Genomic DNA, 10,385 nt, shown 5'->3' with positions numbered 1-10,385 from the left:
GAGATCAATTTGTGAACAAGCCTCAGATAATCTTAAGCAAAGCACTAGGTTTTCCTTAATATGATCTCATATCAAATGAATTCCTTCATTATATTGCTTTGCTTCAGTTCAACGAATAAAGCTCCCACAAACTCAATCTACTTCAAAAGGGTGCCATTGATATCTGTCACAGTAGGCCCGATATGGGACTAAGGAAGCCCTAGAACAAGGTCAAATAAATGCTCCAGAAATCAAATGAAACAACCTCAAGATGGTTGCTATACATCCGCATGAATAAATTTTAAAACAAGCCATAAAATAGTGCTTGACAGACAAGGTTAGATAAAAAAATCACCTCAAAAAATAACTTCGCAAGTACCCAAAAGACCAATAGAATTGCTACAGAAAACCTTAGAGAAATGCCAATATATGCCTAAGTAGATCGGGGAGTAGATTCCACAGCTAGCCACACAAATCTGTGTTAAGGAGGTCGAATTTAGGCCTTAATACGTTGACCTTGGAGGACCAAAATTCTCCCAGGAATGGGGCAGAACTAGTGCACAGAAAATCATGGTCAAACCTAATGAAAAACCATTCATTAAAAGATAAAAATATTAAAACCCAATCTGTCTCTAAAACTTGGTCTGCTTCTTCAATTATGCATGACTCCACAAAGGCTTTAGGAAACCAAATCAAGAGATTGATGTATGCATACTTGTGCTTGCATTTGGAGGGCAGACAAGTCCATTATATAATAGATGGAGAGGTTTCTAGAGGGGGAGCCTGACCTATTCAAAAGGAGGGAGCCAAACTTAAAATTTAAAAATTGAATTTTCAAAATGGAGCCAAGATTTAACCAGCTATGGAGGCCGAGTTGAAATCCAAATATTTTACAATTAAAAACCTCCTTTGCAAATCAAATTTAATTAGGATATTGTTTGTTAGGATGGTGATGAGCCTAATACAATTTAATCAACTTATATTTGAGAATAAATGCCATTAATTAATCAATCTCTAACAACTCCTTTTGGGCTACTTGACCATAGAATAAGGCTCCAAATTTAATGAGGCATATCTCCTCAACTGTCATGAGTTAAGTGGTGTGCCACCTACCATTGGAATCGACACGTCGAGGAAAATCAAATGTTGTTGGCCTTGCTTACATAGACATTGATCTTCCTTGTCATTTTCTCCATCAAAGGCGGGGATTCATAACCACACTCTAGAGGCTTGCTTCCTTCTTTTCGTTTCCTAACATTGGAGTTTCCAATCAATGCAATCCATAGACAAATATTAAGAGCGTTCAAAGACTGATGTTGGCATCAATGACAAAACCATTCAACAACTTCACCCGACCTCGACTTTCCACCACCATTCGTGAGTCCACACAGGCAAATGATAGGCCACCGACCCAAGCTAAACTCTTCACCTCATTGATATTAGCCTCTCTCACCAGATCATCAAAATTCAAGCTGAGCTCTTCATGATTTGGACTCGAATCATACTTAGATGCCTATTACGGGGTTTTCGACTCCTCCCCCGGCTTAGGCTCAAAACTTCTTTACTCCCTACAAGACTCATACTAACCACTTCCTCCCCATGTTGTGATTTAATAACCATCTGAGTGATCACATGCTCTTGCATGCCAGGGACGAGCCATGCCCCTTGACCTTCCCTCGACTTCTGAACCCACCACATCAAGGAGAAGACTACACCATATCTTTATATTAATATTTTTACGAATTTATATAAAAAATATTTAGTATTTTTGAATTTTAGTTTTTTATTACATACACGGAATTTAAAAATATATTAATAATAACTTACAATTTTTATAATAATAATAATCATATATGTAAAATATTAAAAATAAATAAATTGTAATAATAGATAAATATTTTATCTAAAATCCACTCTAAAATATTTGAAATATATACAGCTTGAGTGGGCCTAATGGTTAAGAGCACGTGTTTCCTCCTAAGAGGTCATAAATTCAAAACTAGAGGGAGTAGAGTATGTATGTCTTCATAGACTTGCAGTCAAATAACTGTGTGGAGGTGTCCCTTGCCCCACAAAGAGGTCTCATACACCTCCTTGCCCCACAAACAAGGAGGTCTCATACACCAATGTGGTAACTGCGCAGAGGTGGGACCCTTGTCCCACAAACAAGGAGGTCTCATACACCAATGTGGTAACTATGCGGAAGTGAGACCCTTGTCCCACAAACAAGGAGGTCTCATACACCAATTGTGTCTGGCTTTGCTCTCAGCTTAAAATTAGATATATATATTAATTATATTAAAAAATTATAATAAACCAATTTTCTATTAAAACATTTGAGCTCCTTGCACTTGAGTCACTTTCAAAACAGAACATGAGTTTCCGTTGCCAATCCCCTCTGGTTTTGGGTTTTTTCTCTTTCAGCGAGCTCACAAATCTTTCACATGTAGAGAGGTGTTTTGCAGTGAAAAATAAAAATTGAGCACAACCATTTGGAAAATAATCTCCCATTCTCACCCTTTGAATGCTGACAGCAACACCAATCTCCTGGCATCTATTGGATTTTTCTCCACTGCTTATTTTCTCCATTGAGATTTTATAGAGAAGCCGATGGTGAGAGAAGGAGATGAGATTATTGGAAATGATATTGAAGAAATTGGGCCATGTGAGGTCGTTGAGGGAAGCCAAGCAGATCCAAGCCCAAATGCTTATTATGGGACTGCACCAAAATGCATTTTGTCTGTGTGCAACAAAGCTTGTGTGTGTGTTTTTGATGCAGGGTAGTCTCGAGGATGCACGCTTAGTTTTGGACAAAATGCCCATTTCCATGTCACCATCGTCATCAAATTCAAATTCAAATACATGGATATGGACTGCAGTGATGAGAAATTATGCAGAAAAGGGGTTGTGGCAAGAAGCGATGGAAGTTTTCCAGCAGATGCAGCGATATGGAATCCAACCCGACAAGTTGAGTATTCCTTCCGTTCTGAAAGCCTGCGCCGGCCTCCGAGGGGTCCAACAGGGTAGGGAAATTCATGGGTATGTCGTTGCGAATGGGTTTTTGTTCCTTGACTCGGACGTTCTCGTTGGCAATGCCCTTGTGTCCATGTATGCCAAATGTGGCCTTGCAGACGTTGCACGCCATGTGTTTGACAAAATGCGTATAAGGAATGTTGTTTCTTGGAATTCTGTGCTCGCAGGGTATACTCGCAATGGTGAAGCAGATAAAGCCTTGCGATTGTTTAAGCAAATGGAGTTTGAGTGCAAACCAGATTCGATCACTGTTGTTGCTCTTCTTTCCTCCTGTGCCAGTTTAAGGGCGCTTCGAACGGGTGAGGAAATCCAAGGCTACGCCATCAGAAATCATTTGGAATCCGATGTATTTGTGGGCAATGCGCTTGTAGACATGTATGCTAAGAATGGCAGGTTGGGATTAGCTCTACGGGTATTTGAGAGGATGTCTGTGAGAAATAGGGTTTCATGGAATACAATGATAGGGGTATATGTTCAAAATGATCATGGTGAAGAAGCCTTGCAGCTCTTTCGTGAAATGGAGTTAGCATGCATAAAACCAGATTCTATCAGCATTTCTTGTTTACTTCCAGCGTGTGGGTTATTGGCTGATCTGCAACTCGGCCGAGGAACACATGGTTACACAATCAAAAGTGGACTCGACAAAAATGTTGTTGTGGGTAATGTTCTCATACACATGTATGCTAAATGTGCGACTCCAGAGTTTGCACGTCAAGTGTTTGACAATATGCCTCACAGAGACGTTGTTTCGTGGAATGCTATAATTGGAGGTTTTGCTCTATGTGGGCACTATGTTGAGTCTTTGGAGCTCTTCAATGACATGAATCTACTAGGAATGAAACCCAACTCAATTACAATTGCAAGTGTTCTGCCTGCTTGCTCCTGCTTAGGAGCTCTGAAGCAGGGTAAGGCGATTCACAATTATTTAACCAGAAATGAGCATGTATTCGAAATCTTTGTGACCAATGCCCTCATAGACATGTATGTGAAATGTGGGAGCATAGAGGATGCATGCCAGTTGTTTGAAAACATGACCCAAAGGGATGTGGTATCATGGAATGTGATAATAGGCTGCACATTGACAAGGAGGAATTATGGAACGTCTTGGACTTTCTGTCAAATGAGATTGGACGGTGTGAAACCTGATTCTATCACCATCGCAAATGCTGTAACAGGATGTGCCCGGACAGGGGCTTTGAAACAGGGAAAGGAGGTCCACTGTTACCTGATCATAAATGGATTTGAGTTGTATGTTTCTGTGGATAATGCACTTATTGATATGTATGCAAAATGTGGGAGTGTAGAAGATGCAACCCATGTATTTAACAGAGTGTCGCAGAAAACTGTAATCTCGTGGAACACAATGATTGGAGCGTATGGAATGCATGGTTTTGGTGAAGCTGCCCTCAGGCTCTTTTATGAAATGCAACACAACAATGTAAACCCAGACTACATTACTTTCATTGGTGTCCTGTCTGCTTGCAGCCATGCAGGCCTAGCAAAGCAGGGTTTAGAAATTTTCTATTGCATGAGTAAACAATACTGCATCACTCCTACAGTGGAACACTATGCGTGCATAGTTGATCTTCTTGGACGGGCTGGGCAACTTGATGATGCACAACATATAATTGATAAGATGCCGGTGGAACCTGATGCTAGTGTGTGGGGAGCATTGCTTGGTGCCTGCAGAATTTATCATAATATAGAGCTAGGAAAATGTGCGGCTGAGCACCTATTTGAGTTAGAACCTGAAAATACAGGAAATTATGCACTTCTTGCAAACATCTATGCTGCAGCTGGCAATTGGTACTTTGCAACAGATATAAGAAACATTATGAAAAGTAAAGGGTTGAAAAAGAGTCCAGGACGCAGCTGGATTGAAGTCAAGAATAAAGTTCATGTATTCCTTGTGGGAGACCAACGGCACCCACAATCAAAGGAAATCTATGCAGCTCTAAAGAGTCTCACTATGCAGATGGAGGCTGCAGGATATACACCTGACACTAACTTTGTCCTGTTTGATGTCGAAAATGAGGACAAGGACCACAATCTTCTTGTCCATAGTGAAAAGCTAGCCATTGTTTTTGGGCTTATGAACACATCTTGTGGGACACCTATCCGTATTAGTAAAAACCTTCGTGTTTGTGGCGACTGCCACAATGCTACCAAGATCATTTCTAGGATTGTCACGAGAGAAATTATCGTTAGGGACGCACACCGATTCCATTATTTCAAAGATGGAGTTTGCTCTTGTGGAGATTATTGGTGATAATTATTCAAGAATAAAAAACAAGAAACATAACCTTACATAGACACTCTTTTATGGAAAACACTTCCCTCTCTTACATAGACACTCTTTTATGGAAAACACTTCCCTCTAATATCTGGATACAACAAGTTGGTTTGTTAGCAACCCTATAAACTTTGACATCGATTGCTTTTGTAACGACTAACTTAGAACATGTTTCGGAACTTCTACCGATTCTTATATAAAAGCACAAATACTCACTTCATAATATTAGATGGGCACCTATGGAAGCCCTAAAATCTGCAGGGTTGGCCAGTGAGACAAGCAAATCGAGTCACAGGTCGAATCCTCGAAAGTCGTATTCAATAGGTTTCGTTTGTAGATTATGATATGTAGTCGATTCCATCCTGTTGAAAATTCAATTGCAACTCTTAAAAACAGACATGGGAATAGGCACATTAATAAAAATAACATTACTTAATGTTAAAATCCATGGTAGCAAACAATGGTTAAACCAAAAGTTAATTGGAACATTTGGATGGTATCGTGCAATAGCTTGAATCTAATGAATAATTATTGTCAAAGTATTGTTAGCCTAAAGAATGCAAGATGCTCAAGAAGATGAAGAATTTCACCTAAAAGTTTCTTCAAGAATTGCAAAAGTTCAAGTAGAATTTTGACGTAAGCGTGTTCAACTTGAATAGGTGGGAAATGTCAGATAGTAAGCTTAAAAAGGCAACAATTGCATATTCTGCATTCTAATGATTTTGAAAGAACGCAATTCAAAAGGAAGCCAGAGTAAGCATTGGTGGCAATTTTGAGTTTTGGTGAAATAGGCACCCTCGAAATCTAGTAATAGAGATAGCCAAGGGTGTACTACAGCAATTTTTTTTTCCTTCAGATTTTTTTGCCTAATTGATGGTGGAAGGTGACTTGATAATTTAAAATCTTAATTTTTAAAAAACTCGAAAATGCAATATAAAAAAGAAAAGAAAAGAAAAACATATGGTTTACATATCGTATATGGATGAAGGCTATACGTGAATTATTTTAATGAAACATTGCTTCTTTGCAACATGGGTAAAGTTCAGATATATAATTGACCATATTATCTTTCTTACAAAACCAATGCATTCAATTTACACATGTAAATCATCTAAATATGCAAACCTAGTGACAACTTTCCTCGACCTTATTCGAATAGTGAATTGCCCTTGCCCCCACAGTTTTGACCGTTAACCTTCATTGTCATCTCTTTAGTATTGTTTATTATTATAATCTTGATGCAAGAGTATTAGATCCTAAGTTACAATCATGCAAGATAAAAGGATAAGTGTAGAGTGTTTAGAAATGATGAAGCAAAGAAATATTAAGAATGCGTAAATGGGCAACAAGAGTGAAAGTGAGATAAAAGGGCATGGATGCTACAAAAGCGAAAATGTGAAGTAAGATGGCTCAAAAGCAAGACAGAGGGGTGTGTAATGGCATTGCACGAATCAACATAATGATGAAACAAGTTGATGCACAAATATTAGAAGAGGGCAGCACAATTTTGGAAGATTGAAGGAAATCCATGAAATTGAATTGATATGAAATGGTACATTTCCAAAAGATGAAGAGAAAGTCACAACTTTCGCAGTGTACTAAAAAATAGAAAAGTTGGTAGATAAATGCATAGAGCAGACCTTGATGTAGGGAGAGAAGAGAGAGACCAACCGAAAAAACAAGTGATTGAGCTAATAAGGGCATGATAATGAAAGATTGAATGTGTTACCATATGTACATTGTTGTACAATATTAATAAAATAAAATAATTGCCCCCTATTTCTTTGTGATATCTATTTTTGCATAATAGTTTGTGGTTATAATTTAGGGTGCATTGTTGTGGAATTTTAGGCTACTTATCGAGTAGCTTTTGGCCATTCAAAGGTGAGTTGGATATGCATGGGGGAGGCTTTGTTTGTGCAACCATAGTATTCAAAATCGACCGTTCATTAGCAAACCCCACTGGGCCGGTAAAGAAACCCAATCAAATTGCCCTCCTCACTGGTTTTTTGGTCAAACTAGGCATAAACTAACTAGATTATGATGAAACCAACCAATTTTCCCATAAATCGACCGATTTTGTCATAAATTGGCTAGTTCTGTCATAAACCGACTGGTTCTCTCATAAATCGACCAATTCCGTCATAAGTCAACCGGTTCTATCATAAATCGATCGTTTCCATCATAAACCCACTGGTTCACTGCTAGACTAGCCCTTTAAGAACCTTGATGTTGGTGGTGGTGATAGTTGAACTCCTCTACCGTGACGTTAAAAAAAATGTACCTTTCACTCAAAGGAAAATAACTAGTTAGGCATGCGAAGCTTTTTCTACCACATTATAAGGTTGAGGAGATGAACCCTTCACTCAAACCAGAATCACTGGTTAGACATGTTAAACATTTTCAATTTCTATCATATTATAAGGTTGAGCAAACCATGTTTGAAGACTTTGAGCTAGATGATGTTTATGTATCTCTTGTTGATGATCCCATTTCTAGTAGCGTTGAATCAATGATGAGTTTCATGAGTGATCATGTTGATTAGTGATTTTTAATTTTGATGTCTAGTTTTGCTGCTACTACTACCACTACAAGTGAAGTTGCAGAGGGGTTTTAGGAGTCCTCAAACTCTGAGCCAAATTATTTATGTAGGTCATGTTGATGATCCCATGTCTACTAGTGGTGACGAGTTTGAACATGGCGAGGAGTGATCATGTTGATCACTGATATGTAGACTTGTAGTAGGCCAATGCCCCCATAGCTTGTAGCACTGTTTTTGGACTCTAGAGGCCATTTAGAGCCTCATTGATTATGTATTTTGTTGTTGATATGTATTGCACTTGGTGCCATTTTGATATATTCACCCTTACATGGTATATAGAGGGGCGAATTTGGCAAATTTTGTCTCTATTGGTTTGGAATCATGTTTTGAAATCTTAAAAATAGTTTTTAATTAAAAAATAATTATTTAATGTATTTTTTTAAAATATCGTTTCATTGAGATCCGACCAGTCCCAGTTTGAACGGTTCCAATTTGAAACTCGGTTTAATAGGTAGACTGGTCTGATCACTTGTTCCGGTTTTGAATACTATGTGTCCAACACATTCTGTATTTCGCAACCCAAGCCCTTGGTGTTGTCTTCACCATGCTTGGATAAAGAGCATGGGGAGAGGGGCTATTTATTATGAAGAATTCTCTTGTAGAAGAAATACTTGTCTACATCACAAAGTAGCATGTTTCACAACAAGATATAGGGAGCAGATCTCGATGCATGTGTAGGAAGAATTGGCTCGGTCTAAAGGGGAAACCACTTCCCATAAATTTTCCTTTTCAAATTTTGAAGTGTTGGTGGAGTGGACAAAATGGATTTATGATATGGGACATACATGAGGAATATTCAATCAGTATATGCAAACAATAGATTTGTACTTAGAGTTAGAGATAAAGTTCCTCTTGGGACATACTCTATTGGATTGCCATGACTCTTCGATGGACCTGTTACAATCCTTGGATCACATGCATGGGCACCTAAAAGATTATGATAGTAGGTTGGAGAAGATGACCACAGGTTGGCGAGGATTGAACAACACCTCAACATCCCTTTGGTAGGTGCTAGACCTCCGACATACCCAACAATTCCTATCCCAGTGGCAGGCTTTGATTCCAATCCTCTTACTTGATTGTGCTATGGTTATGATTTATGATTTCATTTTTGCAGTTGATTTTATGCAAGGCCAAATAGGCCACTATCCTATGACAAACTTTTTTGATGTTGGTTCTATTAGTTTCCAAATGCCTCTCTTGTCCCTTTGAAGGGTGCTTTTTTGGTTATGATTTGGTCTCCCCTATGAGAGATTAGTATGACTTAGTGTAATCCTTGATGCAATATCTTGTTTTCAAAGTTAATAGAATTCACTTCACAAAAAGAAATAGTTTTTGGCTATATTTTGATTAGCACTAGTATGTGCTACCACATGGTACATGTTGTTGTATATAAGAAGAGAAGAATTAAGACACCATGTTCATTAGTGTCATTTAGTATCATAGCAAGGTTTGTGCTCTAGGAGGAGAAAAGTACCAATAGAGAGGAGTTATGGGAGGGTGAAAATGGTGTTGATAGGTGACAGAACAATGACAACAAATCATTGTTGGCTTTGAAAAAGATTTTGAGGGGCTAAAAGGAGAATTGAGTGAACCATAACCAAAGGAAGAAGAAGCTACAACAAATGAAGGAGTTGTGGGCAAATTGTGAACTTGCTTAAGAGAAAAGGACTAATGAAGATCAAAATTTGTATATATGGAGGCAATTTGAATGTAGACATTAGTGGGGGTTTGAGGTAAAAAATGAACCTTGAAATAAAAATGTACTAACAAAATCAACTTTAAACGGACCGATAAGATTCAAAATGATGATGCCATCCATAGGGGTAAATATTTTTGGAGGAAAAACTATAGAACTACTTCTTTTAATTGTATTTTCAACTTATCTCCTTATAGATTAGTCAAATATCAAGTATAGGCACTTGCTGGCCCACTACGCATACTTTTGAATAGATCCACAAAAAAAAAAAAAAAAATACATGAAAAAACTTGTTTATTTCAATATTGATTTTTTTCCCACGTATTTCCAATTATTATTATTATTATTATTTGTGCGAGTTTACTTAAAATTATATAGAGTGTGCACTTTTTGGATGATGAATTTAATTCCACATCCAAAGGGTGCTTACACTTGAATTTGAGTAAACCCATAAAAAAAATGCCGAACATACAATTAAAATAAGAATAGTTTTATTTTAATTCATCTCTCTTATTTTATTATTTTAAAAATTCACAGCTCTTATTTTATTATTTTTAATTAGTATTTTATTATTTTCCTTAGGAGACTCATTTAGACCTCAAAATTCCCCTTATGGGAGAATATGCCACAATTTGGTGGGAGTGTCTACGAATAGAAAAAGTTCTAAAGGGAAAAGAGAAACTTCGAACATGGAACAAGACATCATCAAAATCAATGAAGAAATTTCTTCCCACTAATTAGAAGCAAATGAAGAAATTGCAAAATTTGCTTTAGAGAGA

General features: G+C 37.6%; 1 pseudogene; it reads left to right on the top strand.

Annotated features, from left to right (window-relative positions):
• Positions 1 to 2,589: 2,589 nt before the first annotated feature.
• Positions 2,590 to 5,281, top strand: LOC149167596 (putative pentatricopeptide repeat-containing protein At3g49142 pseudogene; annotated as a pseudogene).
• Positions 5,282 to 10,385: the final 5,104 nt, after the last annotated feature.

Source organism: Pinus tabuliformis, chromosome 5_1 (genome assembly GCF_031772625.1).
Source record: "Pinus tabuliformis cultivar Carrire ecotype Pingquan chromosome 5_1, CPIR1, whole genome shotgun sequence".
NCBI lineage: Eukaryota > Viridiplantae > Streptophyta > Pinopsida > Pinales > Pinaceae > Pinus > Pinus tabuliformis.
Note: the sequence above shows the minus strand (reverse complement) of the source record. Positions and strands in the feature narration are given on the sequence as shown.